Consider the following 10447-nt stretch of genomic DNA (forward strand, 5'->3'; position numbering starts at 1 on the left):
CAGATGGTGATGGAGGAGGTGAGGATGGACTCAATGATGGAGGTGTAGAAGTTCACCATCATAGTCCTTGGCAGGTTGAACTTCTTCAACTGCCTCAGGAAATACATCCTCTGCTGAGCTTTTTTGATGAGGGAGCTGATGTTTAGCTCCCATTTGAGATCCTCTGTGATTGTGGTTCCCAAGAAGCGGAAATGCTCCACGGTAGCCACGGGGGAATCGCACAGGGTGATGGGGGTGGGTGGGGCTGGGCTCTTCCTGAAGTCCACTATCATTTCCACTGTCTTCAGAGCGTTTAGCTCTAGGTTGTTCTGCCTGCACCAGGTCACCAGACGCTCAGTCTCCCACCTGTAGGCAGACTCATCGCCATCAGAGATGAGTCCAATGAGAGTGGTGTCGTCTGCAAACTTCAGGAGCTTGACAGACTGAAGGGTGGAGGTGCAGGCGTTGGTGTACAGGGAGAAGAGCAGAGGAGAAAGAACGCAGCCTTGCGGGGATCCAGTGCTGATGGTCTGGGAGTCAGACACGTGCTTTCCTAGCTTCACGTGCTGCCTCCTGTCAGACAGGAAGTCGGTGATCCACCTGCAGGTGGAGTCAGGCACGCTCAGCTGGGAGAGCTTGTCCTGCAGCAGAGCCGGGATGATGGTGTTGAAGGCAGAGCTGAAGTCCACAAACAGGATCCTGGCATAGGTCCCTGAGGAGTCCAGGTGCTGGAGGATGAAGTGGAAAAATGAAATGAGCTCTCATATCTTCTCCATCTCTGCCAAACAGTCAGGTCCTGTCGTACCAGGTTTATACCAGTCTGGTTTGATAAAAAGTCTCTAAATTGAGCAACTCGAAAACTGCAGGCTGTAAACACCCCCTGACATAACCTGTTTCAGCCAATTAGGAGCATTAGGGAGAATAACTGTATGTGAATAGAAGCTCACCCCTGCCCCGGTTCATGTTGCCACAGCCCAGCAGATCTGGAGCCGCCTTAGCTCTTTTTCCTGATTTAACTTCTTCTCCGGTTTGACACTGAATTACTCTCAATAGACTGATGTGAGATTGTATAGTACTTAATATTTGAAGGTATCCTCATTTTTTACAGATGTGTGATTATCAGTTTATGTGTGTATATCTGTGTAAATATTGTATTTTTTTGGACAGAGGAATGCTTGAGGGCCCAGTTTATCTATTGGCTCACAGACTGCAGGGCTCTGTGGTGGTCATTGTTTGAATGATGGCTGATTTTATAATCTGCTTATTTTACTTCGACCTTCTCTACATGGCATAGTAACAGGCAGTGTAAGAGCAGACATGTAATAATCAGACCTGATAACCTGAGCCCTCCAACCCTACTGGTATTTGTAGTCCCCTAAAACCTAATGCTAACATGTAGAGCACATTAAATCTTTAATGTCTTGCTGTAGTCCAAGAAAAAAAAACAACAGAGCCAACAATATTGTCAAATAACAGACATGAAGCTACTTTAAAAGTTCCACATCATTTATTTGTTCATGTGCTGATGTTATTCCGTCTCACTGTCAACAAATACAATGAATATTTCATTATCAAATGCTCAACATTATGTTACTGTCTCATTCAATGATGATGCATGGCAGATCAGCCTCAGTCCAGACCATCTCAGAAGCAGAGAGGCAGATGAGCAGGCGGGGGAGGGGGAGGAGCCTCTGAAGCACTTTCTTTGCTGCCTGTACCTCAGAGAGAGAGAGAGAGAGAGATGCAGAGAGGAGAGAGGGAGCCAGTGAACAAGAGAACAAGACTAGTGGAGCAAGCCTGATGAGTGCAGTGTGAGTGGCAAGGAGCAGGAGAGAGACGCTGAGCAGTGAAGACTTCAGACCAACGCGGAGAAAGAGAGGAGGAGCAAGGAGATCCAGTCAGACTGAGTGAGGAGCAGCTGAGGGAGGAAGCTACAGTGACTCAACTCCTCACGCTCTGTACCCCAACTGTTCACTCTGCTTGAGTGCCACCATCAAACAGCAGCACACTGCTGTTCTCATTTGCAATGATGATTTCCCGGCTGCAGCTTATTCTTCTCTGCGGCTTTATCAGCACAGGTGAGTGAACACAGCTTTCTTTCTGTCATGGTCTACAAGTTCAGATGCAGTTGTGAGCCGTGCCCTGTGCTGGTGCTCCAAGCAGCAGCCACTGTGTCGGGTCTCTGTTGAGTGGTATGATGTAACATCAGCAGAGCTGCTGGTGGATTGGTCTTCATGCTTTGTTTTTTTTCACACTTGAAACCATCCTCTTGTCCTCTCTTGTCCTGCTATTGGCTGAAATTCTGTTCCATGTCCTTTTCAGAAAGTGACTTCTTAGCCTTTGCTCATCCCAGGGTGCTGGTTTGTTCAGTGCTGGGTGATGAGGGAACAGGTTTGGATAATTTACAGCATGTTGACCAGCGGAGCCATAAAGAGCACAGCGTACAGAAGCTGCATTGTTGGCAGGTTGTCTTCTTTTATGGACAGTTAATGAATGAATACATATTTCAAGTCCTTGATGCTGTGTGAAATTGCTACACATTCTACCGTGTAAATGTATTTGAGATTCTAAGATCAGCTTTTCTTTGCATGGTGCAGTCAGCCTTTGTTTGAACAGCGGGTGTTTGTTCTCTCCTCGTTGCCGATTAAATTGGGAAACAAAGGAGTGAATGAAGTTGACGAGTGCTGAGTGTAAAAGCTTTAAAAGCTCGGACTGGTCTGATTGATGTGTGTTGGCGAGTGATGACTTTACAGTTACGGCCCATTCACTGAATCTATAATGACTGAATGAACGATGCAATGAATGAATGATGGCGTCTTACCTGTTATATGGGTTTACACTGCAAAGTTCTCCAGTGACGACAAACAAATATTGTGATTATTGTTGCTGTATTTTACATTTACATTTATTCATGTGTCTTAAATGTCTCAGTGAGGTGGATCAGTTTCAACTTCAGGTTGGTAGAGACCTCGGTGTCAGGACTCAGTTCTACATCTGTTTAATCACTGAAGGAGACCAGATAGAGAAGTGAACTGAGAGTCAGTGTCAGAACTTGTTAGACATGTTAGGGTGTTAGAGATGTTAGGAGAGGAGCTGCTCTCTGAGGAGAGGAGTCTTTAACAGGGTCTTGAAGATAGAGAGGGACCCCCCTTCAGGAGCTGGTTCCACCATCAGGGAACCACAGAGACCAGAAGAGTCTGGACTGAGACTGTCTGTTTGCAGGGACGGTGATGACAGACCACATTCATTAGAGGAACACAGTGGAGGAGAAGGAGCATCAGGCTGAGTTCAGACCCAGAAGTCTCTCTGAAGGCAGCATCAGAGACTGGATCTGGCTCAGGCAGCCATGTGTAGCCAGTGGAGGTGGATGAGCAGCAGAGTGACATGTGACCTTTTGGGCTGATTGAAGACCAGATAGGTTGCTGCATTCTGGACCATCTGTAAAGGTTTCACTGTGAGTGAAGGGGGGCCTGCCAGTCGTTGAAGCAACATCCCCAAACATTCACCTCCATTATTTTTGCCTGTTCTGCAAATGAGCAGGATCTGACCTTGACTTTACACCAGAGGTACTGAAGCTGTCACACACCTGATACCAAACCCAGACAGCCTGAGCCTCCTTTGTACAAAGAGGCTGTGAGATGAAGAGGAAGCTTCACAAGCTAAACATAATGTTAAAGTTGAGTGTTTGAAGTCAGCTGTGTAGAGGTTGTGCTAGAAAACCTGCAAACCTGTCAGGCTGAATCCACACACACACACACACACACACACACACACACACACACACACACACACACACACACACACTCAGCTGTGGCACACCACCACTAATTTAAATCTGACACTGGCAATAAAGCCTTTAATAAGGCTCTCAGTAGCTCTCTCCAGGCCCTGTACATCAACTCTCCAGAGGACAGCAGCTTTATTGCCTGGGTTTATGAGTATGAGTGTTTGCTGGTGTAGGAGCGGACTGAGTCGCTTTACCCCCTTTTTGTAAAGTGAGAGTCTGAGTTTCCACAGTTTCCAAATGACTGCCTCATTTGCAGAAGCAATACTTCATAGGACTGTTCTCCCCGGTGCACCACACAGAAGTTCCCCTGTGCTAAGCTGCAGCATTTACAAATACTCTGGTGAGATCAGCTAGCCTCAGAGTTAGTGTGAGGCTGCGTGTCATGTGGTGCTTGGTCCTCTGGATTTTCAGAGCTATGATCCACACAAGGTTGGGCGTGAGGGAAGAATCATTTAGAGCGATGCATCCTCCAAGCTGCAGAACCTAGAGCCTTGTTTATAATCTGTACTCATTATCATGCACTGTTTTAAGGGTCCAATATTTTATAAAAGGTAGATGACCATGTGTTTGTGATTATAAAGCAGGTCTAGGTTCTATATTAATACTGTGAAAGTATCAAAGCCTCAGTCCACAGAGAAATGCACACAGCCTGTATTCAGACACACATCACTCACCACTCCCTCTGCAGTCCATTGTGTCATGAGTCTGTCATTTTGTATTGCTGTCCCACAATGCATCATGAAAAGTAGCACAAAAACAGTGGTCACTGACCAAGCAATATATACCATCATGCATTGTGCTTGCGCTGACAGAAAGAGGAAATGAGCTGAGTGGAGTCTGAAGGTGTTTTTCATTTTCCTGATGAGCTCAGTTGAGTCCTCTGTGGGGAGCAGGGAGCAGTGAATGAGGAGTGATTCAGACTCAACCTGCAGGATTTGGTTTACCTGACATCTGCTATATTTTCATCAGCTGTTATTGTGGCTGTGTGTGGACTGAAAACTTGCTTACTCACAGTTAAGGGATAATATCCACTGCCTGGAGCTGGAGCTCTGAAAAAAGGATGAGCTTAAAGGCTTTGTTTATGTAGCTGCTGACATACACTCCACCGTCACACTGCTGCTGGTCGACGTTCCCTCCCTGCAATCGCTTTGACAGCAATGCACGTGTCACATCTGTCGTCCAAATCCCTCTCATTCAAAATTTTACACGGTTTGGGGGGTAAGACTGCTCCTTCCCCCTCTCCTGTTAATCCACTCTCCATAATACACTTGTTGTCCCAGCTGAGGCAGAGGCAGTGGGCTCCAGCACACCGATGCCACCAGATAGCCAGGGTTTTGCACCAGAACCAAGCCGAAGGCTCTGGTGTTTAGCTCCACACCAAATGCAACTGGAACATTTTAATCTGAATTTGATTGTCTCATTCCAGGGCTGATTGACCATCAACATTTATTTATTTACCGGTGAGATTTACAAAGCTACAGTAGTAGGCTACAGTCACTTACCTGGCTGGTTGGCCCTGGTTACTCAAACCTGTTGTTACTAGAGAGGAGCCTGAGATGTGATCCTACACTGATATGGTTTTTGGTTCTTAAACCACAAATATATTCTGTTGTGGATATAAACACTTCAGTGAAACTAAAATATGGGCCTGACAGACACACACACACACACACACACACACACACACACACACACACAAACTGCTGTCACTTCCCCTTTTGACAGAAATGATCAAGGGTAATTTTCTGAATTTCTAGAGTAAGAAAAATATAATTATAATACACAGTTCTAATGGTTTTATGATGTTCTTATCAGTCATAGTGGTGCACCACCTGGGGGTGCTCCACAGGATGACCATTCATTTTAAACATATTCTATATTAATAAATAAACATATTACAGTTTTCTCAGTTGCATTGATCCAATTCACTCATCAGAAACATCATTCTCACAACTCTTTATTCTCAAAACACTTCCTTAACACTTGTGCAAAACCCAGCTCACTTGTTGAAACATGCAAAGTTAGTCAATCACTTCAATATTATCATCAATGGATAAAACCCTTTCACTTGAGCTATTAGACTCACACATCAATTGATTTGATATTTTACACACTGAATGTGACAAAAGCATCAAAACCTCAACTTTTGAAATCATGCATTAAACCAAGGAACCAAAAGTACAAACGCATTTTCTGCTTTACACTTTGTTTTTTCACTTTTGCTTTCTACAGCACACACCTTCAAAAAGCACTAAAAAAAATTTCTTACATAAGACACATTGTTCAAGACTTAAATCTTGCAATCAGTGGCAAAACATTTCTTTTTCAAAGTGCTAAACACACCTGAATTTCACACACACATGCACGCACGCACGCAAGCATGCACACACACACACACACACACACACACACACACACACCTGAAAACAAAGAAACTGATCACCAGTCAGTCTGAGCCTTAGTGCTAAATATTGACCTCAGGTGAGTTTCTGTGAGAACTTGGAAGAACATGGAAGCAGTGAAAGCGAGAGGAGGAGGGAGATGTAGAGGAGGAGGAAGACAGAGAGGAGCTGGAGGATGAGGGACCTGCAATAAATGTGTAAGCAATCACAAAATCACCCAGGATGTAAGCATTACAGAAAGACCACAGGTGTGTACATTTTCCAACACTGGAAGCAGCTGAGAAAGGGAAATGTTTACACAAGCCAATGGAAGACAGAAGAGCTTTAGATTTAGAGCAACAGTGCATACATGGTATATCTAAAGGTTTACTACCATGAAAACAGTGTTTGGCATTTGATGCAAATACTTGATTCTGAGATGTTTATGATATTTTCATCGCAGAGATTCATTTCGCATTTCATTCATGTCATTTTTGGCACAATGCATTTTGTCTGTGTAATTCCTGACAAATTACAGATAAAAAATACAGATTCCTGTAACTGAGGAAAGCAAAATGATAAACATGAAACTGTGCACTGAAAGACAGATGAAGACTCAAACTGATCATTCCACAAAAGTGTGTGTGTGTGTGTGTGTGTGTGTGTGTGTGTGTGTGTGTGTGTGTGTGTGTGTGTGTGTGTGTGTGTGTGTGTGTGACTGGCCTTGCTTTTTCATACATATGTGAAGAAAGTTTAAAGTAATTCGAGTGAAAACACTAATCCAATGCAGGACAGTATCAAGGTGAGCAAGAGCCCTGTCAGAATTGGTGTGTGCAGCTCAAGTCTCCTGATCAGTCGGTCAGATGAGGAGACACCTTGTGAATTATGAATTGTAGAAAAATGCAGAACGTGCAGATGTGTGTCTTAAGTCTGAAACAAAACCTGAAAGAAGTTATACTCAAGAGAACAAAGCACTCTGATGAAATAAGTCAGAAATGGTGTGGCGAGATGGAGTCATGTGATGGATGTGGAGGTAAACTCAGACCAGCAGAAAAGAAGGACAGAGGGTCTGAGCACAGACAGTTCAAACAAGAGCAAAGGGGCTGTCTTCCCCAAGAGGGCTAACCTGCAGTTATGTGATGATGATCAGTCATTTATGCCAAATAAGTGACTCACAGCACTGGTAAATGTGAATGAGGTGAGAATACGGGAATAATTAAACTGGCAACCTCCTGCCAGGAGAACACTAGAAACAGGAGAAGGCTACTGAGGGGAGGTGACTTTAGCCAAGTCACTAACTGGCAACCCAGTGTGATTAGTGGTACAGCATTAATGAAGTCAGACAAAATGTTACTGAATGAGTAACTGGCAACCCGGTGTCATTAACGTAAAGAGGAAGGAGTTACTGAAGTGAGAGAAGAACAGCCAGACAAATAACAAGCAATCTGGTGCTGGAAATGAAAACAGGCTGTGAGGAGGAAAACAACTGAAGAGGAACAGCTGGAAATCTGGTGTCTGAACAGGAACAGCTGGAAATCTGGTGTCTGAACAGGAACAGCTGGGTGAGTGACTGTGTGTTTCAGGTGATTGGGAGCCTGATGTCAGTGGAGCGTTTTATCACTGACATCTGTGCAGTATGATGTGGTTACTTCAGGAGCGGAAAGTGTAAAATATCTACTCTGTGGAACTGGAGTGGCTGATATATTAGCTGCTGTATTAGCTGATATATTAGCTGCTGTATTAGCTGCTGTATTAGCTGATGTAATAGCTAATATATTAGCTGCTGTATTAGCTGCTGTGACTGATGACAGTCCAGTAAAGCCCTTTCCTTTTTAACTCCCCTCTGTGATCTATGCAGCAACTATCAGCTGCCAGGTTTGTGTGTTTCCTGCAAAGCATGGTTATTATGATGGCAGACTGGAATATGGGGGATACTGGACTATGATTTGGCAGCCTTCAACTTCAAACTGCAGGCTCTCGGGCGAGCTCTGATGTCACAGACAGACAGGTGAGCTCTGACATCCTAGTGGAAGACCTTTCTATAAGTTCAGGAGCAGAATGAAAAATGAAACAAGTAGTGTTGAAAAACGTGATTAAAAGATGAGACTGAGTGTCTTTGTATCTCTGTCATGAAACTCTGAACAAAGTGAGTACCCAGAGCCACAGAGTAACAGTTCAGACAGAACAGCTCAACACCTTCAGGCTTCATACATTTATTTTCTTCAAACCATCAAGAATTTTATTAGGTTAAAAAAAAAAAAGTGTAAAATCAGTTTGAAATCAGAGGAAAACTCATGATACAGGTTCTGTCAGCAGACACATTCAGTTCACTGAGTCAGGCTCTTTGTGTGTGTCTCTATGTGTGCATATGAATGAGAAAAGACACAGAGATTATCTTGGTTTCATCTTCCCAACCAGAGATAAAAGCAGCTGATCAGTGTCACTTCAGGTCACTCTGAGCTCAGTGTGTTTGTGGTGAATGAAAATAAATTTTATCAATGGAGCTGTAATACCACAAGTCACCATGGCAATGGGTCAAGATCAGACCCTCCCTTTTAATCCAGTGGAGGCAGAAATATTAATGTGACATTAATCCAGATTTATTATTGAAAAGAGCCTGAGTCAGTATCAGGTTTTCTTCATGTCTTTCAAGCTGGGATCTGTTTGTTCAGCTGTAAACTGCTGTCTGCAGATGTGGACGGCGTGAATGAGGACATGAGAGGCTTGATGTGGACGGCGTGAATGAGGACATGAGAGGCTTGATGTGGACGGCGTGAATGAGGACATGAGAGGCTTGATGTGGACGGCGTGAATGAGGACGAGAGGCTTGATGTGGACGGCGTGAATGAGGACATGAGAGGCTTGATGTGGACGGCGTGAATGAGGACGAGAGGCTTGATGTGGACGGCGTGAATGAGGACGAGAGGCTTGATGTGGACGGCGTGAATGAGGACGAGAGGCTTGATGTGGACGGCGTGAATGAGGACATGAGAGGCTTGATGTGGACGGCGTGAATGAGGACATGAGAGGCTTGATGTGGACGGCGTGAATGAGGACATGAGAGGCTTGATGTGGACGGCGTGAATGAGGACGAGAGGCTTGATGTGGACGGCGTGAATGAGGACGAGAGGCTTGATGTGGACGGCGTGAATGAGGACGAGAGGCTTGATGTGGACGGCGTGAATGAGGACATGAGAGGCTTGATGTGGACGGCGTGAATGAGGACATGAGAGGCTTGATGTGGACGGCGTGAATGAGGACATGAGAGGCTTGATGTGGACGGCGTGAATGAGGACGAGAGGCTTGATGTGGACGGCGTGAATGAGGACATGAGAGGCTTGATGTGGACGGCGTGAATGAGGACGAGAGGCTTGATGTGGACGGCGTGAATGAGGACATGAGAGGCTTGATGTGGACGGCGTGAATGAGGACGAGAGGCTTGATGTGGACGGCGTGAATGAGGACGAGAGGCTTGATGTGGACGGCGTGAATGAGGACATGAGAGGCTTGATGTGGACGGCGTGAATGAGGACGAGAGGCTTGATGTGGACGGCGTGAATGCGGCTGAGAGAGGTGGGACAGCAGCCTCAGGCCCAGCAGGAGGACGCAGTGAGCAGGTTCACAGGAAACTCTCCTGAGTAACAGACCGAGAATTAAAAGGTCTTTACTCAAGATGAACAATATCAATAACAACAATATCATCATTTCCTCCCTCAACACCAACATCATGGGTTCTGTTGGTCTGACATGCTGATGCTTTAAAATCCAGACCTGGTCTAGTCCTGCAGCACAGCCCAGACTTCCATCCATCCACAGCTCAGAGGCCCGATGGCAGTGAGATTCATTCAACTCCTCTTACCACCTTCAAAATGTCAAAGTAACAAGACAGTAGAGATGTCACATTACGTCAAGGCCCCTCCTCAGTCCTCTACCGTTCATTGTAGAAGCTCCTCCTATAGACCTACCTGGTCTTCTACAGTGGTGGGGTGTATATCAGAGCTCTGTCAGTCCTTTAATGCAGCACATGCAGGTTACTGATGGATTACTGAGCTCAGAGCAATTCATGGACAGGGAGTCACAGGAGGCCTCAGACTCCCTCAGTAACTGAAACAGTTGGCTGGATGGAAATGAGTGATGTTGCACATCTGCAGCTTAAGCTACAATGAAACTGGAAGAGAAGCTGAACGCAGAAGAAAGGAGACACACATTTTAAGTACTTGTTACCGTCTGTAAACAGAGAGGTGCTGCTGCATCATAGCTTAACAATGTTGTGTGGGTGTGTGCATGTACAGGTCTACTT

Source organism: Trachinotus anak, unplaced genomic scaffold, assembly GCF_046630095.1.
Source record: "Trachinotus anak isolate AG129_WGS33_773 ecotype Australia unplaced genomic scaffold, CSIRO_AGI_Tana_v1 ptg000024l, whole genome shotgun sequence".
In the NCBI taxonomy this organism is placed as follows: domain Eukaryota; kingdom Metazoa; phylum Chordata; class Actinopteri; order Carangiformes; family Carangidae; genus Trachinotus; species Trachinotus anak.